Source organism: Chelonia mydas, chromosome 2, assembly GCF_015237465.2.
Source record: "Chelonia mydas isolate rCheMyd1 chromosome 2, rCheMyd1.pri.v2, whole genome shotgun sequence".
Lineage (NCBI taxonomy): Eukaryota > Metazoa > Chordata > Testudines > Cheloniidae > Chelonia > Chelonia mydas.
This window is the reverse complement of record NC_057850.1, coordinates 97,795,259-97,821,070: the sequence shown is the minus strand read 5'-3', so window position 1 is coordinate 97,821,070 and position 25,812 is coordinate 97,795,259. Positions and strand designations below refer to the sequence as shown.

The following is a 25,812-nucleotide window of genomic DNA, read 5'->3' as shown; positions in this document are numbered from 1 at the left end:
ATGGTATATTTTTAATTCTACTACCTACCACTCTATTTCTAGGGGAAATGTTAGCAAAGCACTAATACTAAAAATGCTTCTTATACCATGGCAACCAATGGGTTAAAATGAACCTTGAACAATTCTACTGTCTTATTTACTTGGTGAGAGCAATATTTTCTGATGCGCAAGTAAAATATACAGTTTTTTCAATATCATCTCTAAGGTAATGGTGTAGATTGCATTCTGAGCTACATAAGCGTAAGACGATATTTGCAAACCTAGATAAAATTGCTCCTGCAGTAAACGTGTTACACACACTACTAGACAGATCATCACTAACCCCACACACCCATGCAAAGGGGCAAGGGGGCATAAACCCTCCACACCTTACTTTCTTGCATGCTGCCCATATTACAAGTTGCAACATGGGAGAGCAAGCAAGTTCTGCAGATCTGCTGCTTTCCTATCTGGCACAGGAAGGCAGGAAAGGATGGAGTCTTGGCTCTGCCCCCTTAGTATACCAGTCAGTATAGCTTCACCAACACCACAAGTAAAGAGCCAGAACAGCTTACTTCTTCCTTGGAGCACTGGAGAGACTGGGAGGCGGATTGTGACTCAGACTGTCACAACCTACTTACTGGGGAAGAGCTATTCCGCACTACCCCTTGCTCAGCACACATCATAAAGTATCTAGCCCTATGTTAGAGTCATTAACACAGGTATTTCCCTTCATTAAATTCTATGAAAGTACTTACCCAGTGCCAGAAGGCTTCTCATTTGAGCCATAGTAATCCACCAAAGACACATAAACATTTAAAATTAAATGTATAGTTTAATATGCACAGTGGCACAGTATCAAACTGTAGACCACAAATTCTGGACTACCTTGGCTTCAAAAAGTTTTGTTTACAAAACAGTTTAAAAGGGAAACCTAATCTTAAGTTTAATATTTGTGTATTTTCAAAGCCACTTATACTTCCTAGTATCGTACATCTGTAAGTAATATTTTCCTTAATACTATCGTTCATATTTCACTTACTGTTAAATCCAAACCTTCAACTGCTAATTCACTATTTAAATACTACCTCTGTTGTCATATCTACAGTGTTCTTCAATCTCAAATACCTCTCTCATTTTTAACCTATATCAGAAAAGGAATATATTTTAGATTAATGCACTGTACTTATATTGTACATTTTAAAATACAGTAAAATATTCTCTTGTAGCTTTTACACCAATTTTTCTAAGCACGATAACATCCAGAACGAACATATATTTTCCTATCATACTAGAAAACATAAGATTACATCAGAGACTTTTGTAAAGCATTTGCTATCGTATAAATAGCTGACAATACAAATATATAAAGAATCTTATTAGATCAATCACTTCACTTTACTTGGCCAATTTACCCAGTGAACTAGGTGCTCAAAATATTGTTAAAGGCATTTTTAAACTTAATTTAATAAAACAATATGCCATTAGCTATAAATACTGGCCACAATGTTCACAACTGGATACCTAGCACTAGTGCCTAATTCTATATTTAGACAACCTAAAAAAAAGTGGCCTGACTTTCAAAAGAGCTGAAAACCCACAAATCCCATTGAAGTAAATAGGTGCTGAACCCTTGAAAATCAGGCCACTTTTATTTAGAACTTAAATATGGCTTTTGGAACCTAAATTCAGGCACCCAGATTGGAATATTTGGGCCCAGAATTTAGTATTCACAATTAACAAATGATATAGGAAACAAAAGAGATTGTAGCCCGTTTAAAAAAAAAAAAAACAAAAAAGTGAGTTGATTTAATTAGAAAAGCTCAACAACAAAGACAATTAATACTGGCCAGCTACATTAATAACTCTTTCTCCAAAGAAAGGTATTATTTTTAAGATTAATAGTAATAGCAGACTAACCATATTTTTAAATAACTTGCAGATTTAAAAAGTGTCCCATTGTAAAAGAAAAAAAGGGTCCCTGAATAAAGGTAGCAAATGCACAAATTCAATGCCATTAAAAGGCAGACACACGAGATCCCATGTATCTTGTGCCATTTGTAAAAAGGTTGTTTTATTATCAGTGTAACTAATCACAATGAAGCCATCTCTTACAACCAAAGACATTATAATGAATTTTCTTTACAGCTACAGAGAAATGGGATTTGCTGTTCCATATCAAACTAGAACAGGCTGTATAAATTCTGCTTCATATTTATTGTTAAATGTAATTTTTATCTATAAAATCAGCCATGAAATATTAAAAACTGAAACAACAGAATTTATATCCTTTACTTAATTTAGTTTAAACGGTCTATTCACTAAAAAGAGGGAAAAAAGGTTACATATGTATTATAGCACCCCCGCCCCTTCTCCCCCCAGTATTTCCATTATAAACCCCCTAGTTTCAGGAATTTATAACTCAGCTGTAAAAATTCACTCCATGCTGAGAGTTGGTATACTTTTCTTTTAACAAATTTTTAAAAAATAAATCTGTTTCAGAAGGAAGACAAGGAAGGAGTGCAGAGAGGGAGGGAATCAGAATAAAAACTTTAATGCTTATCCACTTAAGTCAGTAATTAAAGGCCATATACTGCCCTCACTCTGTTTGCACAACTGCTCTTGACATAAATGAGACTTGTACATGAGGACTGAAGACAGCACAGTATTTTGCCCTAAATAACAAAAAGGCAATAGAGAAGTCTGGTGTTAGTACCAATTATCTCTGGAGATTTAAGTCATCTGTTTATCCACAGAACAGATAAAATAAAGGGAGCAGCAGTTCATATTTCCCTACATAACTTCCCAACAACTGTGCCTCAGCCTTGTTCCAGTGAGGTTTTACCTGTACCGGTAAGGGGGTAATTCAGTTCCCATGTCCATCCAACCCTCAAACTCTGTGCTAAAACTGTCAGGAGAGACACCATTAGTATAAAATGGTTACCTACCTTTCGTAACTGTTGTTCTTCGAGGTGTGTTGCTCATGTCCATTCCAATTAGATGCGTGCGTGCCACATGCACAGTAGCCGGAAGGTTCTTCCCCTAACAGTACCTATTGGGTCAGCTCAGGCACCTCCTGGAGTCGCGCATCCATGACGCCATACATAGAGTCCTGCCACCCGCCACCACTTCAGTTCCTTCTTGCCACCTTTGCTCTGAGAGAGGGGTAGGCAGGTGGGTCTTGGCATGGACATGAGCAACACATCTCGAAGAACAGTTACAAAACGTAGGTAACAGTTTTTTCTTTGAGTGCTTGCTCATGTTGATTCCAATTAGGTGACTACCAAGCAGGAACTTGGAGGTGGGGTCAGAGCTCAAGGGTTTTCTGATTGAAGCACTGCTCTGCTGAAGGCTGCATCATCTCTAGCCTGCTGCGCAATGGCATAATACGAGGTAAAGGTGTGGACTGTGGACTACGTCGCAGCCCTGCCAATTTCCTGGGTCAGAACCTTGGCCAGGAACGCCACTGAAGATGCCTGCGCCCCCATAGAGTGCGCTGTCAGCGGGGGGCAGGTGTTTTCGCCAGATCATAGTATGCCCGGAGGCACGATGTAATCCATGATGAAATTCTTTGAGAAGAGACTGGGAGCCCCTTCATTCTGTCTGCTACTGCAATGAATAATTGAGTAGATTTCCAAAACAGCTTCGTCCATTCGATATAGAAGGTTAGCGTCTGGCGAACATCCAAAGAATGAAGTTTTTGTTTGCATGTGGCAACTGGGAGAAAAATATCCTGATTAACATGAAACTGGGAGACAACTTTCAGGAGGAAGGTCAGATATGGCCAAAGCTGAACCTTATCCTTATAGAACACTGTGTAAGGAGTCTCAGATGTTAGGGCCTTAAGTTCGGATACCCTCTTGGCAGAGGTTATTGCCACCAGGAATACCACTTTCCATGAGAGACAGAGCACAGAGCATGTCACACGTGGTTCAAAGGGTGGTCCCATTAGTTTGGAAAGGACCTGGTTAAGGTCCCAAGCCGGGATCGGCTGTCGTACCTAAGGGTATAACCTGTCAAGTCCCTTATGAAAGCACCAGACTATTGGGTTGGCGAAGACCGATCAGCCTCCTCACGCCTAAGTGAAAGGCAGAAATGGCAGCCAAGTGGACTTTTATTGATGACATAGAAAGCCCTTGCTCCTTTAGGTGCAGGAGACAGTCCAATATAAAGAGTATTGTCAAGTGCGTAGGAAACATGTAATTTTGCGATGACCAAATTGTGAATCTCTTCCATTTCTCTAGGTAAGTGGCCCTAGTGGATGGTTTCCTACTGCCAAGGAGGACTTCCCTAACTGGATCAGTTCAAGCCAGCTCTGTTGGGTTTAGCCACTGAGCTTACAAGCCATGAGGTGAAGAGATTCGAGGTTGGTGCTGAAGGTGGCCGTGATCTTGAGTTATCAGGTCCGGGAGCAGTGGTAAGGTGATCAGGATTTCCACTGACATCTCCAGAAGAGACGTGCACCAGTGCTGATGGGGCCAGGCTGGAGCTATCAATATCACCAAGGCTTCGTCCCTCCGAACATTAAGTAGTATCTTGTGGAAGAGTGGTATGGGTGGAAACGTGTAAAGGCAGTGGTCCTTCCCAAGAAGAAGAAACACGTCCGCGATCAAGCCGGGCTGTGATTCAGGAAGGAGCAGAACTGCGGGCACTTCCTATTGTGTCATGTGGTGAACAAGTCTACCTGGGAAATTCCCCACTGTCAGAAGATGGTGTTCAGGACATCCAGGCAGATGGACTACTTGTGGTTGTGAGATAGTCCGCCAACTTGTTCTGAACTCCAGGGAGATAAGACGCCACCATGGGTATTGAATGAGCTATACAGAAGTCCCAGAGTTTGAAGGCTTCCTGGCACATGTGAGAGGAGTGTGCTCCCCCATCTGTTTATATAAAACATCGCTGTTCTATTGTCTGTCATGACAGATATATGTCTCCCCTCCAAGTGAACTTGGAAGATCTGGCATGCCAGACGGACTGCCCTCAGCTCTCTGACGTTGATGTGAAGTGAGAGCTCCACTTGGGACCACAGGCCCTGAGTCCCTCTAGGTTCACTCCTCAACCTATCGCTGATGCTTGCGTAACCAGTGACATGGATGGCTGAGGTCTGGAGAAGGGAACACCGGCACACACCACTTGCGGGCTGAGCCACCATAGGAGAGACTCGAGAACCGGCCAGGAAAGAATAACTACTTTGTCTAGACTGTCCCGGTTTGGTCAATACATTTGAGGCTAGCCACGCCTGAAGAAGTCAGAGTCTCAGTCTGGCATGCTATACTACATAAAGTACAAACAGTCATGTGGCCAAGGAGCATTAGGCAATTCCTGGCTGTGGTGGTAGGAAACTGTCTGAAACCTTGTATGATGTCACAAGGGGTCTGAAAACACGACAGTGGTAGAAACGCTCTTGCCTGTTTTGAGTCCAGTACTGACCCTATGACCTCTATCAGCTGAACGGGGGACAGGGTTGACTTCTGCACATTCAATAGAAGGCCCAGGTTGTCGAAAGTTGCTCTTATCGGGCTCACATGCACCTCCACTTGCACTTTGGAGAGGCCCTTGATCAGCCAGTCATTGAGGTAATGGAACATCTGCACCTGGCACTTCCACAAGAAAGTGGCCACAACTGTCATGCACTTGGTGAACACTCGAGGTGCCGCCAACAGGCCGAAGAGGAGGACTGTGAATTGATAGTGATTGCGGTTCACCACGATCCTGAGGTACCTTCTGTGAGACATATATGTTATCAAAATATGAAAATAAGCATCCTTCAAATCAAGCATAGCAGTCCCCCAGATCCAGGGAAGGGATGATGGAGGCCAAAGAGACCATGCAGAACTCCAGTATCTTCATGAACTTGTTGAGGTCTCACAGGTCTAGGATAGGCCTGAGGCCACCTTTGGCTTTCGGTATTAGCAAATACCAGGAATAAAAACTCCTGCCCTTCAGCTCCTAAGGGAACTCTTCCACTGCCCCCAAACTTAGAAGCATGTACACCTCCTGCATTAGAAGCTTCTCGTGAGAGAGGGTGCCTGAAGAGGGACACGGAAGGGGGCTGGAAGGGAGGGAGGGAGCTAAATTGGAGAGATTATCCCAGTTTTACCATGCGGAGCACCCAGCGAATTGATGTAATTCAAGTTCATGCAGGATAGAAACGGTATAGTTGGCACGAAAAGGAGGGAATGGTTGGATCCAGTGTTTGAACTGGTGCATCGCCCTCAGGCGCACCTCCAAAAGGTCTGCTTTTGACCTGAGGACTGTTTTGCCTGCCCAGAGCGCTGAAACGATGAGGGAGGACGCCGCCTCCTATTGTTTCTATTACACGTCCTAGTGTAGTTCTGCCTGTTCTGCAGGTAGTAGAATCGAGATGGGGCTGGGGTTTAAAATGCCTCTGTTGCATAGACAAAGTATGGAGACCCATGGACTTGAGAGTGGCTTTAGAGTCCTTAAGGCTATGAAACTGCGAGTTTGTTTTTTCAGATAAACGGGTCAAGCCCTCGAACAGGAGATCCTGGTTGGTCTGTTGGACCTCATATGGGGGCCCTAATGTCTGCAGCCAGGAGCTATTCCTCACGGCCACCGCTGAAGCCAGGGTATGTGCAACCGAATCAGTAATGTCCAGGGCTGCCTGGAGTGACACCCTTGCCACAAGCTTGCCCTCCTCCACCAATGCAGAAAATTCTGCCCTTGAGTCTTTTGGCAGAAGCTCTGTGAATTTAGACATAGCTCCACAGGAATTAAAGATATATTTACCGAGGATCACCTGGTAGTTTGAAATTCAAAGCTGGAGCCTCCCAGTAGAGTAAATTTTCCTCACAAAAAGGTACAGCTTTTTTGCATCATGGGCTTTAGGTGATGGGCCCTGGTGCCCTTGGCGTTCCCGTTTGTTTGCCGCTGCCACCACTATGGAGTCAGGCGGGGATGTGAATAAAAATGTTCAAACCCCTTCGAGGGAACAAAATACTTTCTTTCTGTCCTTTTCACCATCGGTGGCAGGGAGGCGGGGGTCTGCCACAGCATTTTGGTGGTGTCTGGTATAGCTTTTATGAGTGGTAGGGCAATCCAGGAGGGACCTGAAGGGGCCAGGATGTCCACCATGGGGTCTGATGTCTCAAAGACCTCCTCGACCTGGATCCCCAGGTTCTGGGCCCTCTTTAGGAGCTGCTTGTGGACCCTATTGTCCTCTAGTCCAGGGGCTGTGGAGGTTCCAGCCACTGCCTCATCTGGTGAGGATGAAGATGAGGTTCTAACTGGAACCGGCCCTTGCTTCTTGCCCTCGGCACCAAGGGGATCATCTGGTGCCGGGCCTTCCGGTGCAGCGTGGGGCAGCTGGTCCTGCACCAAGGGAGGTGGGGGAGGCACATGGGATTCTGAGGCCACCCACACCGACCTCCTGAAATAGAACCCCTGGCTTTGGTGGAATGCCTAGGGGGGTCCAAAATGGCCATTGGGCTGGAGCCTGCCATTGCATGGGCCATGGCATCGGGGGGAATTGCTGCCTCTCCCTGTCCGACCTCGAGCATCTGCGCTCCAATCTGTGTTGGCTCCGCTTGGGTATGAAGGACTCTGCTTCTGACTCTGATTGGGAGGACTCGCTGTAGGAGGATCTTGGGGGAGCAGTGCCGACTAGTGCCGGGGAGCGGTGCCAGGAGCTTGGGGACCAGTGCGGCTCCCCTGCCTGTCTGCTGCCAGAAGGTACTGGTAACTAGTGCCAAGGGGATGGTGAATGGCATGGTCCCATCACTGGCTTGCCTAGGGACGGCACCGAGGGTTTCAGGGGTGCCGCTGCTTTCGAGCTCGGTGCCCAGTCATGCCTAGGTGGAGAAGGTGGCTCCGTGAATGCGATGAGTTCTCTCACCACCTCAAAGGTCTCCAGCGTGGAGGGCAACTCGAACGCCTGTGTGTGACCCTCCCAGGGAGGGGAGCCTTGGGGAACCGGACTCAACTGACCCCTTGTTGGGGCAGGAGTCAACAGAGCCAGGCTAAGCGTTGCTGCACTTACGTGGCCCAACACAGGTCTCACTGCACCGGAATCTTTACATGCCAATGAACAGCATGTCAGGCTGCTTCTTCTTGTGGGGCACCAGAGACTGGGAACAGTGCCACGTGCTGCCCTGCATGGAGCCCTGTCAGTGCTGAGGATCTCTATCTGGGTCCTTTCTTGGCGCTGAACTTCCTTGTGTCAACACCGGAACACTACACACCAGGCCGAGGTGCTCAGCATCGGCTCGGCTGACCCCGGGTCCGAGTGGACACGAACCGTTGATCCCTGTCCCTTTGAGTCCTGGGGCGAAATCCCCTACAGATCTTGCAATGGTCTTCTTGTTGAGATTCCCCCAGACACTTTAAGCAGGAAGTGTGGGGGTCACTCCTGGGCACAGGTTTGCCACAAGCTGCGCAGGGTTTAACCCCAGGGACCGAGACATGCCCCAGTACCGGGGGAGAGAATAGAGGGGTACCCCCAGAACAATTTCCTACTGGAATTCTAACTATATACTGACAAACTAACTACAACTACTAACTACTGATCTAACTATTTACAGGATAAAGTCTGAACACTACTAGGGCGAAAGGCTTGCTGAAGCAAGTGAGAACGAGCGTTCCAGCTAACCGTCACAGACAGTAAGAAGGAACTGAAGTGACGGTGAGTCGGCAGGGCCCCATATATGGTGCCATAGAGGCGCGACTCCAAGGGGTGCCTGAGACAACCCGACGGGTACTGCTAGGGGAAAAACCTTCTGGCTACTGTGCACACATGATTGTAATCGACATAAGCAAGCACTTGAAGAAGAAAAAATATAATTGTGTTTTGTGTTCTCTGAACACCAGCCCACTAAGAATTGGCCTGAGACCATCAACTCATTTCACACAGGTCACCGAACAGACATTAGATGACAATTTTCAGCTACTGTTAACCTGGGCCAGATTCAGGCAAACTAGAGGTGAAAAGTTCTGTATCCCATTAGTCATCCCCAGAGCCATCTCCACCACTGAACATTTGGAGGAATTAAACCTACTGAGTACTTGGAAAGGAGATGAAGTATTGAAATCTGCAGGTATTGAAGACAACAAGGACTTTCTAAAATGCAAAAATAAGCAATAGCCAAAATGGCTTCAAAGAGGGAAAAAATTGCTCCCAAATTAGATGGTAAAAAGTAGGGCAAGATTCAGAGTCTGATAAAACTTGCAAGAACAAGATAAAGGCAGATAAAAAGCCATATAAATTAATAGCAGCCAAAGAGTTAAAGGACATAAGGGCTTCTAGTTAATGTAGGAGGGTAAGTAATCATAAATGAATAAATCAATACATATGAATGTAGATTCCAAAATGAACATTAATATGCAAAGTAAGACAAAGACAGGCAAATAGTGATGGACATTAAAGGCTAGGTGGTGAGATATCCCACTCCTCTGCATAGCCAGGTGAGCTCTCCCCTGATTACAGATGTAAGTATGGAAGTGAGAGGGAGCAGGGGCTGCATGCCCAGTCCTCCCATCAGGAGCAATGTCTGCAGGGAGAGAGGAGAGAGCCTTGGTTCTACCCCATAATCCCAATGTAGCTGACTACTAGCAGAGTTGAGTTGGCAGGAGAAGGAAAGGAAACTGTACTCTGGAGCTGCAGTAAGTCACTTATCCCCAGGAGCAAAAGGGAAGCAGGAATTGTGATTTAGAGCGGCTCAGGGCTCCGAATGGTGTGCTGTAGCTGCACACTGTCCTTTACATAAGGCTGCAGTTGACAATACTTCTACTGTACAAGCATCTAAGACAATCATCGGATACAAATAGAAATGAGAAGGAGAAAATAAGGGTGGCATTTAATAACCAAAAGTCTATTTTATAAATTGAGTTTAAGCTGTCAGTCTTGACAACATTCCTTTAAATTAATGTTAGCTGGAATGACCAGATAATTTTCTATATACTTCTTTGCCTTGCTTATTCAGTCTACTAAGTGATTTTAAAAAAATCCCAAACACATAGGACTCATCTTCAGTTTGACCTCTCATATGTATTTTAAAAATTAACAGGACCATTGAACCCTACTACTTTTCAACCTGTAATAATTAATCAAATAATACCGCACTGTAATTCACTACAAGCTGAAATCACAAAACTGCACAGTACACTTTCAAACAAGTGGTTTATTGCTCTAGATTTAAAATACAAAGTTTCCATTATATTTAATAATTAAAATGCATGCTGTGTTATGGTTGCATTTGGTGACTGGATTAGTAATACCCCAACTGAGTCAAACAACACCTTTTTCCTACTAGGGCTCATATTACCATATCATATATTTGTTTAAGAAAAGGGAAGGGGGGAGCACAGCAAGAAAGAAGGAATAAAAAAGAAATATGAACATCAAAACACACTGAAAGACAGTAAGACCAAGACAGTGAAAATACCTGACATCAGCAAAATGTAAGCTGGCAGAAAGTGAAACAGCTGAAGTATTTATGTATTTAAAGTTTTCATGTCTTAAGAAATCGAATATTCACCATTTGTCCTTGAGGAGTCTTGGTCAAAGTAAATGGTTAGAATCTCAGTGTCTTCTCTTAGATACAGTCACCACAAGTTTAGCGAATATAGACATCATTGTCAAGAATGGACTCACAGGCTGTCAACTTCTTAATCAGGGTCTGACTTTATTGGAAAGTGTGAAATTATGTAATTACCAACACTTGGCAATTCTGACGGTTTAGACAATTCCAGCACTCAGAACATCTTCTTTTATAGAACAAAATTCCTATCGCAGTTTTGTTCCAGAGAAGATATTTTACGTTCTTTCTTTTCCCTATCCCTTCAGTTTTACTTATTAGAAACAAAATTGTAGTAGTATTATACAGGTACTACTTACTTAGGAAACAGAATTTATGAGGAGTGAAAACAATTTTAAAAAAGGAGGAAAACATGGCCCCACTAAAGTCAACTACAATGGGGATAGTATTTCATCCAAACCTATAACTATAGGTCTAATAAAATGTGATTAATCTATCTAGGTATCTATACCACACCATACGCATCATTATATTATCTGAGCCCCTAAGCAATACAGATTCCTCACAAACAGTTCTGCACCACTGTACAATATTTCAAACATACATTTTAGGAATTAATACTCTTATTTCCAGTATAACCTATCAAGACATGGTTGCACTAATTAACCCATTAATTAACCTTATATATGCACAATTTTCTATGTATATGTTTTGTAAGAGACCAGATACATTTATACATTTCAAGAGGTATTCCAAAACACAATGTATTTAGGGTAGCAACATGTAAGATAACAGTAACCTGAATGGAGGGGGGATAAACAAACAAACAATTCTTTTCCCCCCATTGGGGAAGTTCAGCATCTTTTTCACCTAGGAATGGGAAATTGTGAATAGCTGGCATTCCTATAATAGGTTGCTGCTGCTCTATGAACTGTATATTACTGAGGTGTAGAACAATAACTTAAAAAGTAAGTCAACCTACATTCCCCTTCTTCTCTCCTGCCTCTCCAGTCTCCTCTTTGTCATCCTATTGCAATCCTATAGGTTGACATGAAATGAGCCAGAAGGGGCACTCAGACCTATGGCTAGGGATACAAATTAGACGAATAGTCAGAAGAAATATAATGAAATCAAAACTGACCCTGATTTGCCTGTTGGTCTGGAGGCAGGTTCTATTTTATTCATACCATCAAATTTGGGGAAGGTTTGGTTAAGGTTCCATTTTTATCTCATCTCTTAGAACATTTCAAGCACCCATGCTAGGAGATACAGAATTTGGGTCATATTCTGATCTCAGTCACATCAGTGTAAGTTGGAGTAAATGCATTAACTTAAGTGGAGTTACACTCATGTAAATGAGAAAATTCTGGTTCCATGTTTTCTTTCCTTTCTGATTAAACTGCATGAACATACAGTATACTCAAATTAAAACTAAGTAACTAGTACTGATCCTATTATATTTCACCTATGGTATTATTTTCAGTTGAAAAAAAAGTAACTGTCAAATATTCAAAAATCACACACACATAAGTGCGCATAAGCAATGGAAGATTTGTTTTCACCCTGCACTACCCTATCTAAATTCTTATAATGGTGACCAAAGTCACAATATGTGAAAGCCTACTTACTGTCCAAAATCAGAGGGGTGTGGGGGAAGCAAACTGCAGGCTTGTTAAGCAAATGCACTCTGAGGAAGACCTAAGGAGGCTATACTACCTTCTAAAATATGTTTATTTATTAACCTAACACATTTTAGACATTAAGAGCATAACTTCATGGATTCCGGTACATAACGTGCTTGGGGCCAGAAGTGAAAACTCTATGTTGTACCTTCAAAATAGCTACAGTTGAAAGGTTTGACATTAGGGCTTTTATATTCCTATCACTGTAGATCGGCTACAGGCTATTTCTTCATTTCTTGTATTGTATTTCCTTCTAAACTATTACAAACTAGCAGCTGTAACCTGTTAAAAAGCACAGTTCTTTTAATTTAAACAAGAAAAATTCCTTTCACAGTTTAGGTAAAAGTTGTAAATAGGGCAACTCATAAATTCTAAAATCAGAGTAACTAGGAGACATTCATTAGGGTTTGTGTTATGAATTCAAAACATGAAGCATAACATGCTTAAGGAAGGCCTTTATTTAAGCATTCATTAGCCCCTCAACTTCAAGCCTCCAACTTGTAAATAATTTAAAATGAAAAATTGAACAGAAAAAAAAATAGAAATGCAATTCAAATTATCCCATTGTTATACTGATAAAACTGAAAACAATGGAAAAGAAGCCTGGCAGATCTTGAAGACAACATCCATAAAACATTTTTATGTACCTTATCTTTGAACTAAGGCATTATGCTAGCACTGGATTCAATCAAAAAAAAATTAGCTCAGACTTGTAACAATCAGGCTGTGCCTGGTAAAGAATACGTATGCTAGCTTAGCATTTTTAGTATTCAGTGCATTTTGCTTCTGACGGTGCTGAAACAACAAAATATAAAAAATAATATGCTTCTGGGTGCCTTATCATTTTTTCCCCATTTTGACTTTTCAGAAATATACAACCCATTTAACAATTTACCAGACATAGGGTAATATAATTTCTTTCCTTTCACAACTGCAGAAAACCCAGATCTGGGTTGGGGAATATGAAATCTGGGATGGGGAATATGAAAAGAAAGAACTATCACCTCTTCCCCACATGGGTACTCCACAGGAATTGGCCTCTGCAGGTGAAAAAGGCAGAGATGTAACAAGGGAGGGGAGGGAGGAGGGAAGGCAAACAGAGAGAGATTCACCTCTGCAACTTCCCATCCACACACACACACACACACACACACACAAAAATAAGGAATTAATGGGAAGCAGCCAGTGAAGATATCCATGGGAGCATGGCTCCTGTTAAGAATTTTTGGAGTTCCCCTGAACAGGCTTTTACTTCACAGTGATCATCTGAACTAAGCTGTAATGCACCACTTCCAGCTGAACAATAGGTGAAGGTGACACACATGCAGTGTGCAATGGGTGCACACCAAACAGCAAAATGCAGCTCATATTGTCACTGCAGAAAGTGTACAGTGTGCAGGTGTATGGTTATGTTATGAATGAGAGAAACACAGTTGGAAATACGGTTATTTTGAGACGTATCTTACTGCTGCATTTACATGTGTGTCAACTGCCTGCTATGAATCACCAGTAGGGCATAAATTGCTTGAGATAAAAGACTAAGCACACTCACAGGTAGCTGTAGCCGACTCATTTAACGTCTTATGCAGACCAGCCACTAGACAGGGACAAAGACCCACAATGTGGTAACATGCGTTACATCTGCTTTCAAAGGTTTGGTTTAAAACATGTGGTTTTCCCTTAAATCACAAATATAAATGTACAAGCTTAACTCCAATTTAACAGAGTTTAATGTATGGAAATTTCTTTTTTTCTTTTTACAGTATTTTGTGAGAACTGATCACAGAGATACTTGTACATTTCTGTAATAGAAATGTCATCTAGTTTTGGGGACCTGAGCTTGCATTCCTTGCACACACAAATCTCCCAATAATTGCAATGGGAGATCTGGGGTCACAAAAAAAGCCAGACCAGGCCCTTAGTATGCATCCTAAACCATGCCCAATTCAGATATAAATTCTGTATACTCTCCAAATTTAAGTGTGGACTTTAAAAGAGACCCAGGTGTGGGTTGCGTAACACATACTCATAGTCAATTTTATGAATTCTACCAAGTTACCCAAAATAAAAACAAAAAACACAGACATCAAGGGTCTGATTCTACTCCCACCGACTTCAGTGGGAGCAGGAGCAGGCCACAAATGCCTTCAAAATTAGCTCACTAAACTTCGCAAATAGTAAAGGGCACAAATGCTCTATAAAGATAATATAATGTGAGACATATAGATGAACATAATCTGTTGAGGAAGAGTCAACATGGTTTTAGTAAAGGGAAATCATGCCTCACCAATCTACAAGAATTCTTTGAGGGGGTCAACAAGCATGTGGACCAAGGGGATCCAGCAGATATAGTGTACTTAGATTTTCAGAAAGCTTTTAAAAAGGTCCCTCACCAAAGGCTCTTATGCAAAGTAAGCTGCCACAGGATAAGAGAGAAGGTGCTCGCATAGATTGGTAACTGGTTAAAAGATAGGAAACAAAGGGTAGGCATAAATGGTCCGTTTTCAGAATGGAAAGAGGTAAATAGTGGTGTCCCCCAGGGATCTGTTCTGGGACCAGTCCTATTCAACATATTCGTAAATGATCTGGAAAAAGGGGTAAGCAGCGAGATGGCAAAATTTGCAGATGATACAAAATTACTAAAGATATTTAAGACCCAGGCAGACTGCAAAGAGCTACAAAAGGATCTCTCAAAACTGGGTGACTGGGCAACAAAATGGCAGATGAAATTTAATGTTAATAAATGCAAAGTAATGCACATTGGAAAGCATAATCCCAACTATACATACAAAATGATGGGGTCTAAATTAGCTGTTACCACTCAAGAAAGATCTTGGAGTCATTGTGGATAGTTCTCTGAAAACATCCACTCAATATGCAGCGGCAGTCAAAAAAGGGAACAGAATGCTGGCACTAAGTAAGAAAGGGATAGATAATAAGACAGAAAATATCATGTTACTTCTATATAAATCCATGGTACGCCCACATCTTGAATACTGTGTGCAGATGTGGTTACCCCATCTCAAAAAAGATATATTGGAATTGAAAAAGGTTCAGAAAAGGACAACAAAAATTATTAGGGGTAGGGAACGGCTTCTGTATGACGAGAGATTAATAAGATTGGGACTTTTCAGCTTGGAAAAGAGACGGCTAAGGGGAGATAACTGAGGTCTATAAAATCATGACTGGTGTAGAGAAAGTAGATAAGGAAGTGTTGTTTACTACTTCTCATAACACAAGAACTAGGGGTCACCAAATGAAATTAATAGGCAGCAGGTTTAAAACAAATAAAAGGAAGTATTTCTTCACACAACGCACAGACAACCTGTGGAACTCCTTGCCAGAGGACATTGTGAAGGCCAAGACCATAACAGCATTCAAAAAAGAACTAGATAAATTCATGGGGGATAGGTCCATCAATGGCGATTAGCCAGGATGGGCAGGAATGGTGTCCCTAGCCTCTTTTTGCCAGAAGCTGGGAATGAGTGACAGGGGATGGATCACTTGATGATTACCTGTTCTGTTCATTCCCTCTGGGGAACCTGGCACTGGCCACTGTCGGAAGACAGGATACTAGGCTGGGGGGAGGGATAGCTCAGTGGTTTGAGCATTGGCCTGCTAAACCCAGGGTTGTGAGTTCAATCCTTGAGTGGGCCATTTAGGGATCTGGGGCAAAAATTGGAGATTGATCCTGCTTTGAGCAGGGGGTTGGTCTAGATGACCTCCTGAGGTCTCTTCCAATCCTGATATTCTATGGGCCTTCAGTCTGACCCAGTAGGGCCATTCTTATGTAATAAGGCAATTTGGGAGTTTCTAAGACAAATCATTTGATACATGAAATGGTAAATAAATAAATAAATAAATAAAAAGTTAGGAAATGTTTAAAGTGAAAACCTCCAGTTTTTCAAACTATAATTTTTCATATATGCCTTGACTGATTTTAGGAAACTTTCCTACAAAAATTATCCTTTTCCACAAGATGTGCTTGAGAAATTGCAGATGCATTTAGTATAAACTTCAGTAGGGTGGGAATAAAAAAAAAAAATCAGGCTTGAAAAAAGAAAAGAAAAAAGTAATGACCTTTAAGGAGAGAGTAAGTGTCTCACAATTATTAAAGGCAGCTGTCAATCCATAAAAGAACCTGTCCTCCTCTTAGATACGTCACACATCACTATCAAGCTTTTTTTCTTTTAGTAAATCCTAAGTGTAAAAATGTCCTTATGTTTCATGTATATCAAAATCTAAAGTATGCTAAAAAAAAAAATCTCATAAAACATGAATATTGAAATTGATGCGAGTGAATTATGCCCTGGTTAAAATTTGGTACAACTATTGCACAAAGCAAAAATATTACATATATAGATATTATAATGTTCTGATATTACAAAACCAAGAGTTAATAAAATCTTCCTTCTATTTATATTTTTAAAGATTCTTCTGCAAAACAGTCAAAGTGAAAGACCAGTGTAAAAAATGCCATGAACCTGCCTCTTGAACATATTGACATCCTTGAGCATGGTCTGTAAAATCCTCAATACTTTCAGAAGCATAGCTGGCATTTGGAGAAACAGAGCTGACCAGACTAAGAATCACTAGAGTCAATAATTCCACAGAAGTAAGAAAAAGGTAGGCCTTGTCTACACTGCCACTTTACAGCGCTGAAACTTTCTCGCTCAGGGGTGTGAAAAAACCTCCCCCTGAGCAATGCAAGTTTCAGCACTGAAAAGTGGTAGTGTAGACAGCGCACCAGCACTGGGAGCCATCTATTCCCCTCGTAGGGGGTGGTGCCATGACTACACAGCCACGTTAAGAAGACATAACCGTAGTTTCCCACCTTAGCACTCTGATTTCTCTTTGTGGAGCAAACAAGGCTTGTAGAGTTTCCATGGACCAGAAATTAGAGGTTACTGGTGCCCACATCAGATCCTTAATACTTTATAGTGCTGTGCTTCTCCACTGTTTTAATATATAGGTAGCTAAATACTTTAAATCATATCTTAGTTAAGACCAATTTTTTATTCCAATAATGTGTTCAATTTTATTATTAGTAGTTTCATTTCTCCTTATTGGTACAGGGAAAAACACATCCATAGAAAATAGGGCAAAGATTCAGAATCAGAAGTGTAGGGCTTAAGGATTTATTTAAGATTTACAAAAACTTTGTGAAGAACACCTAACTGTTGTTTTGTTGTCTTGGTAGAGATGCCAAAAAGTCTTAGAAAATGAATCACCTTTTTGCTGCCCCTGAAGAAATCCCACTAGCTCCAGTTACATTGGGCCCGACACACAAAGCAATTTGTACTTCCACTGGCCATGCAATACTTGTTCTGTGGCTAAATAAAGGACTTGATTTTCCAGAGCTGCTTATCCTAGGCTTTTCAGGATTAAACCTTATACAATGTTGATCTATATGTTCATCAAATATTTTTATACAAGAAACATTGTCTTTTTTGTTCTGATCGTTTTACTGTTTGCTTTGAGTCATTTCCTGTGGAAAGTGACATTTTAAAATACAGTTCCAATGACAACAATGTTTTGATTTAGATGCAGCTTTTATCACACAGTACCTCTCTCAGACTTTCCCTGGTCACACAGCAATAATGCCCTCAGCCACATATTAACGCTTTAGAACATTCCAAAACAAGTTAAAAAGTGCTTGTTTAGTTAGCTGGTGACAAGAGAAAGGTATGTAAATTGTCAAAATAATTATGTTCGCTGCCCATTTCTTTACACAGATAATGTACAGATTAGAATTGATAGACAACCCACCCCACCTTCCCTCTAAAGGTGGTACTGAAATGGGTCCAGTAGGTCTGGTGGTCTGAATCTTGTTACCATATGTCTCTTCATACTGTGTGATCTCTGCACGATACTCTGCACTCTCTGATACACAGTGCAATAGTGTACAAAATGTTATTTAATTTGTACATAAAATACATATGTAAAAATATATTTTTTAAATGAATGACTGGATCAGACACTGAGCTGTGGTATCTTTTATTAGGCAAAACGCCACTGAAACCAGGAGGTGTTTTTTTCCCTTCTTGTTCTCCAAAGGGTGACCACCCTTTGCAGACTCTTTTTTTACATAAGACGACAACAAACTTCAGTGCTAGAAAATAAGTTTTTGCAACATAATAGCTGAGAATTTAAATACACAAATGCTAGAAAATTCAAAGTTATTGCCCACAGCAACCACAATTCAACCACATTTCATATACCTATTTGGCCATAAGTGTGACAGCATACACAGAAATACAAAACTGCATACATGCAAAGATTCAAGTTATAATTATTAAGGAAAACATAACTTTGTATTTCTGAATTTTGGGGGTTTATACTCTGAACCATAATATTTCATTAATGCCTTTTTATTTTTCAGTGAAGAGCACTGACTATAAGGAAATAAGGAAAGAGTCTAATTAACTCACTCATTGCAGTCCATGTTGTATGCTGTTATAAAAATATGCAACTAAGCTTACATTTTCAAAAGTTTTAAACTAAGAAAATTTTAAGTAACTTAGAAGTGATTGAACTTATTAATATATAGAAAAGTTTCTGCAGGAGTGATAGTAAAGGTTTGGCTCAGTGTTTTAACTTAGGTCATTTGAATTACGTTTCCCAAAATGCTAATAAAACTGACGTTTGAACATATTGAAAAAGTCACAGTCCATCATTCTCATGTCACATCAGTGCATTTGACTTTTTTTAAAATGTATGGATTATACAATTACTGCCAGCCTCCATATATTATATATAAGAGCTACAATCTGATTACATGTCCATGTTGTAATAATTTATGAAATAAAGCTGGTATAACTGTAATGTTACCTTTACAATGAATGTAACTTGCTGTGAATAGTCTAGGGCAGTAGGTTTCAATCTTTTTGGGCTCAGGCATTTGTAAATCTTGGTGGCCTGTCCGACCCAGTAAATAGCTTTAGTGCAAAAAACATCTGGTTTAGTAAATATTTGTTACCCAAAAGTAAGTCCTGAATAACCACACTCTGGACCATCCTAGTGGCTACTGCCTAGGGTGATCAGATAGCAAGGGTGAAAAATTGGGATGGGGATAGGGAGTAATAGGCCCCTAAGACAAAGCCCTGAATATTGGGACTGTCCCTATAAAATTGGAACATCTGGTCACCCGACTCCTGCCCCACCGGACAGTCTGGGCTGGTCGTTGGGGACCAGCCAGGCCAAGTTTGTGTAAGTACCATTGTGACCCAATGCATGGAGTTGCAGTGCCACACATTTAAATCTAGTCCAGCCTGCCCCACCATCACGATAGAGAGGCAGCTAGGCCAAACCCAAGCAGTGCTGCGACCCCATGCACCAAGCAACACCACCCAAAGCAGAAAGCCAAGTCCAGCCAGCCCCTTCCTTAGTATTGGAGCCACAGGAGATGCCGCTGTGGGGTGAGTGTAGAGTGGGCTCTGCAACCACCCTCCTCAGGGCCTCCTACACAAACTCAGAGACAGGACCCAAACCCCTTCCTTGGGCCTCCCATGCAACCCTCTGACACATTCTGGGATCCTATTTTTGGGTTATGACCCATATTAGATTGAGAAACTCTGGCCTAGGGGACTGCAAAACAGACCAAACTGAAACTGGTAATTGTCTTCATCTTTCATCCATCCGATGTTCCATCTAGCAGCCTTACCCCTTACATTATAATGGAGAATTGGATGTTGGGATTCAAAGTGTCTTCTGGCCAAACCTCTATATTATTAAAATAAGAATAGCTGTAATTTGCTCTAATTATATTCATTAGCTGAGCTGCTGGAGAGCTGCTAATGCAACCTCCAACGGGACAAAGTCCAGACAGCCCACATCTAATGCTTTGCACCATCAGCAAATCATTCCTTCTACAAAAACTTCCAGCAATTTTGGATTCCAATTATTATTATCCCATAGATACCACAAATTCGCTTCATATATTACAGATAGGAACAGCATTTTTTAATTAAGCTCTTACAAACCTAAATTAAGAAAAAACATCAAGGTGGCATAAGGGAACAGGGTTAAAGCAACCCTGTTTTAATGGGGTCGCCAGGGCTGGTGTTAGACTTGCTGTGGCCCAGGGCCTCACCATCCGGGCCCAAAGCCCAAGGACTTTAGCTGGGGCGATGAGAGCTGGGGCTTTGCCTGCCACACGGGGCAGCAGGACTTGGGTAGGCTCGGGCTTCAGTCCCCCAGCCTGGGGTTGTGTAGTAACGTTTGTTGTCAGAAGGGGGTCGTGGTGCAATGAAGTTTGAGAACCCCTGGGTTAAAGCAACAAATTATGTGGATACTAAGACACAGCATGAAAGTTACACTTTGGGACTTTTCCCCCCGTGTGTTCTCCCCAGCCAACCCACCCACACTTTGAACTGAAGATCAGGGTTTATAGGCCTCATAAAAAGTCTTTTAAGAAAACACTGAAGGAGTAAAGAGTGAAAGCATGTGAAGCTGGATCAGAAGGAGGGCCCCCAGCCTTAAAGGGCTGCTTAGACGAAATTAGAAGTGGAGAGTGTTGCTAACTTGGGGCTTTAGGCAGACTGAAGAAAATATACAGTGCCATTTTATTTCTTGACAACACATTTTCAAAACAGTTCTTATAAAAATGGATTTATTTTATGCACACTCCGCAAGTTAGGGGTAAGTGACCCTTTGCACCATTGAAGACATCCCCTCACACAGCGGTGCCGTCTGCATGACACCACACAACTATCAGGCCCAGGGAGGCAAGCAGCTTTAATTCACTGCACAGACAGGCTACAAAGCGGCACCGCTCGAACTAAACATGGGGGTTTGATTGAAACGAACTAAAACTGGAGCGATTTTGAAGGGCGGACCCTACGGAGCGAGATCCCAGGCCACCCGGCGCAGCGCCAGGGTCAGTAAGAGGCCACGCCGCAACCACAGAGCGGCCATCTTAACGCGCCCAGGCCTCCACGCTCCCCTGGCCTGCCCCGAGCACTGGCGCGCGGCAGAGGCGCCAGGCAGGCCCCGGCCGCCCAGAACAGAGGCGCCCGGCAGAGGTCGCGCGCCGCGCCCCCGCCCGGTCAGGACACGCGCCCGGGCCGCGGCCCTGCGCACCACCGCCGGAAGGCCGGCGAGGCCCGCAAGCCGCAGTGCACGCTGGGAAACAAAGCCGCCGGCCTCCGGCTCCAGACAACTGCCCGCGGCCGCGCATGCACATTCTCCCCACAGCCAACATGGCGGCACAGAGCGCTGAGAGCATGCGCGCTCCTCCTTGAACGGGGGCGCTTCTCGCGCGTGCGTACTCCGCCGCCTTCGCCCTGCGGCGCAGAAAGCTCAGGGCCTGGGCGCTTCCCTGCTCCACATTGCTGCACGCTCCACGCATGTGCGCCCCCTTGTCGCCACAACTCAAATCGCACGCGCAGTCCGAACGCGCAGGGACAGGGAGCCGTCCGCATGCGCACTCCCTCCCTTCCTTGTTAAGTTTTTTTTTTTTTGTTTGACGGGAGAGGGAGAATCAACTCAGTGGCCACGCGCGCTAGCCAATCACAGCTCGCTACGTTTTTCCAGCCCTCAGCGGTCCCGCCATTCACACACCCCTTCACAGCGTGGAGGCGGGACATGCAAATAGATTGGCTGGTAAACGAGTTCCTGGCGTCCGCCCACAAAAGCAAGAAAACGACGGCAGCGCAGAGGCCCAAAAAGCCTGGGGGGAAGCGTAATGCCGGTTTCGGCCCAGCAGGAGCCCCATACGCCCATAGGAGGCGCCTATAGCGGTTGCAAATGACAACCCGCGGGACGGAGCCTCCCAAGGAGGCGAAACGGCCGCAGCCCGTTAGGTTTCACTTACCGCACGGGGGGAGCCGTCCGCCTACGCTTGTGATGATCTTGGTCACAAGTGGCGCGCCGTAGATTCGCCGTTCTGCGTCACTCTCAGAACGAGGCCGCGTAGCGCGGGGGGGAGGAGAGAAAGAGAGAGGCGACGTGCGGTCACGTGGCACATGACCGGAACAGGAGCGCGAGGAGCCGGCGCGTGCGAGAGAACCCGCTCGCCTTCCTTTCGTCCCCACCCCCAGAACTCCGCGCGTCTTCCTTGAGATGCCCCTGTTGCAGGGGCTGGCTCCGGAGAGGGCCCCACGTGGGGGCTGCGGTGGAACGTGCGGGCTCTGCTTCGCGCTGCTCCGGGCGGCGCCGCCCGCGGCTCAGGGGCGGAGGCGCGGCGCCGGGGCCCTGTGCGGGCAGCCGCGCTGAGGGGCGTTGGGCGCGGCTTCGCTCACCACCGCTGGGGCAGGTGGCTGGGGGGAAATACGCAAGCAGGGAAAACAAAACAAAAAACCCCCAACAGACTGTGAAGTCCCAGCAGGGCTAGAGGCTGGGCGGGGGAGCCGTTGAAACATGAGCGTGTCCTGCCTCCCTGGCCTCCACCTGAGTTGTTTTACTGCCTAAATCAGTGGTTTCCAGCCCCTGCCTGCAGCGCTCACCCCACATCCCTAGGGCCATACACGTAGTATTTGTACTGTGTGGGTGTGGCCCACGTAACATACAGAGAGGTGCATATGCAGCCCCCAGTGGTAAATAGGCTGAGAACCAGTGGTCTAAATTACGGACTTGAAACCCCTTCTGATAATGTTCAACTTGAAGAATAGCCATTGCTCTGCAGTGGTTGATCCCTTAATTCTCACTAATGTGTCTGTACTAAAATGCAGTTGCTTTTGCTTTCAAGTTGAGTATCTCGGTAGCTAGACAAGCCATATTAGGGCCTTGCAATCTGACCACACTGTAGTTTTTGAGTCAGTAATATTTAATTGTACAGCACTTCCTCCCCCCAAGGCCCTTTGGACAGGTAGGCTAGCATTATCATCCTTTTCCAGACTGAAGAACTGAGTTGTGTGGCGATTAAGTGACTTGCTACAGTTGTGGTGGTCAGGAGCAGTACATAGGCCTATTCACTCCCATTTCCACATTCTGGCCACTGGAGGATGCCCCAAGACACATAGAAGTGTACTACTGGAAGGGACCTAGAGACGTTCTCTAGTCCAGTACCCTGCCCTCAAGGCAAGAATATGTAATAACTAGACCATTCCTAAAAGGTGTTTGTCTAACCTATTCTTAAAAATTCCAATGATGGAGATTCCACAGTCTCCCTAGGCAATTTATTCCAGTGCTTAAGCATCCTGACATGAAGTTTTTCTTAATGTCCAACCTAAACCACCCTTGCTGCACTGTAAACTCTTTGCTGCTTGTCCTGTTTTCTTTGTATCCTGTTTTTAAATGTATTCTAATTATTTTTCATTCTTTTCATTTTCATCACATAGATGGAGAGCCTGCAAACCCTTTTAAAAAACTTATTTAGCTTTGCTCACTATTCCAGTAAGTAAAATTGGGTATGTTCTTAAGGGTTTGCAGAATCAAGGCCTAATCCAGAAGTCCTTATGCAAGCAAAACATTAGCTGAATTTTTTGGAAGTTTTATGTGCTTTAAGGACTTCAGGATTGGGCCCTAAGTTTTCTTTAATGTTCTGCAACTTGAAGAGGAAGACATTACTATTGTAGAAGTGGCAATATTAACAAAAACAATATTTGCAAAGGAAGTGTGATATGTAACAAAAATCAGTTATTTTCTTATTTCTTTTTTATAAACACATATAAAAACTCATTTTAAACTAACAAATGTACTACACAAAGTGACTATTGAATTAAATTTTAACTTTATGTAAAGAATTTTAAAACAATTCTGAAATTTAAAATATGTTCATCAGTTTTAAAACCATCAGGATGTATTTGTTAAAATGTATCAATATGAGACATGCATGGACTTTTAATAGTATAAACAAAAGATTATAAAAATAACTTTTTTTTAAATAAAAGCAAATATATTTAGAAAATACTATTATGAAGTATTCTGCGATTCATATGCTTTCAAAACTGCCATTGATTTTACTGCGAATTTTGCTTGCCTAAAGAATGTGAGATCAGTTTTTTAAAGTCCAGGGCAAGTGCTATATTAATAATGCTGTGCAGGATAGCCAGCAGAGGGTATACTGTGCACAGAGACAGTTTTAATATTCCCAATCCCATTTCCGTAAACCAGATGCCTGTAGCCAGAAGTTTCAAGTACATTGCTCTCAGTACACCAATGAAGAGACTCTATTAATGTCAGTCTTTTTCTTTTGAAATTATACCAATGTAACTGAAAGCAGAATTTGTCTCCATATCTGTATCTACATCTCAGTTTCATTTATAGATGGCCAAAGCTTTCCTGCTCAAACAACCAACCCAAATTTTGTATATACTTCTAATATTTAACATTATTTTAAAATACATAAATAAATTACATCAGAAATTACTGTCAGGCAGAAAGTAGAAAGATAATTTATTGGCTAATAAAGAAATTAGCAAACTTTTAAAATGCTAAAGGTAATTATTAAAAGACATTTAGAGAAAATAGAGTTTAAAGTTACAATGATTCTCACTGATGGTTGGTTCAGCTCAGTTATATGCTGAATTTGGATAATAGAATGGAGTAGTATAGGGTCCATTGCCCTAAAGATTTCTTCTCCACTCCTACATAATAGACAAGAGCTTGGCTGTGCAGTTACATTCACTACTCTGATGCCTGCCAACGCAAATGAAAGAAAAGGAAACCAAGCACCTTTAATGTACAAAATGCACACTAATTTGTGCAATTTTTGCTCATATGTTTCTGAAACAAATTCTATAAATGTAATTTCTCCAGATGTCTATATTGGTTATCATCATAAAAGTAACAGTCTGAGCCTGAACTGCAGCAAACAATCCAAAATATTCCCAGAATACTTGATCTAGAAAGGGTGATTAAATGGTTTGTGTGAATTTGGAAGCTCAGTGTCCTGCACTGCCATGCAAGAAAATGCGGTATGACTCAAATCCTAGTCTCTTGCTTCTCTCTGTCAAAAAGGTCTGGGAGTGCTGTGGAGATGTAGTGTATTTAACTCCTGGCATAATCAGTTTGTAGTGAGACCTACCATCTCCCCAACAGAAAATTCTGAGGACTAGTTCACAGGCCTGCTAATTGTCTAGGCAGCTAATGAGAAAGTATGTCCCATGTAGCTCTAACTTAAATGAGTAAAGCTGCATAAAGAAAAATTTGGTCCCATATCAGCCAAGTCTCACAAAAGTGACTGGGGAACAAAATGGCTGATGTAATTCAATGTTGATAAAAGCAAAGTAATGCACATTGGAAAACATAATCCCAACTATACATATAAAATGATGGGGTCAAAATTAGCTATTACCACTCAAGAAAGAGATCTTGGAGTCATTGTGGATAGTTCTCTGAAAACGCAGTATGCAGCAGCAGTCAGAAAAGGGAACAGAATGTTGGGAATCATTAAGAAAGGAATAGATAAGACAGAAAAGAGCATATTGCCTCTGTGTAAATCCATACATGCAGATGTGGTCGCCCCATCTCAAAAGAGATATTGGAATTGGAAAAGGTTCAGAAAAATAACAAAAATGAGTATGGATATGGAACTGCTTCCACATGTGGAGAGATTAATAAGACTGGGACTTTTCAGTTTGGAAAAGATGACTAAGGGGGGATAGACTAGAGGTCTATAAAATCATGATTGGTTTGGAGAAATTAAATAAGTGTTATTTACTCATAACACAAGAATTTTCACATTACCAAATGAAATTAATAGGCAGCAGGTTTAA

General features: G+C 42.6%; 1 protein-coding gene across 11 annotated transcripts in view; it reads right to left on the bottom strand.

The window, feature by feature from the left end:
* Positions 1-23,993, bottom strand: part of ZNF407 (zinc finger protein 407) — a 456,036-nt gene extending 432,043 nt beyond the window's left edge. For all 11 annotated transcript variants that reach the window (XM_007054594.4, XM_037892933.2, XM_037892939.2 and 8 more), the window contains exon 1: positions 21,969-23,993. The gene's annotated coding sequence lies outside the window, so the exon portion shown is untranslated. The remainder of the gene's footprint in view (positions 1-21,968) is intronic.
* Between the last annotated feature and the right edge of the window lie 1,819 nt (positions 23,994-25,812).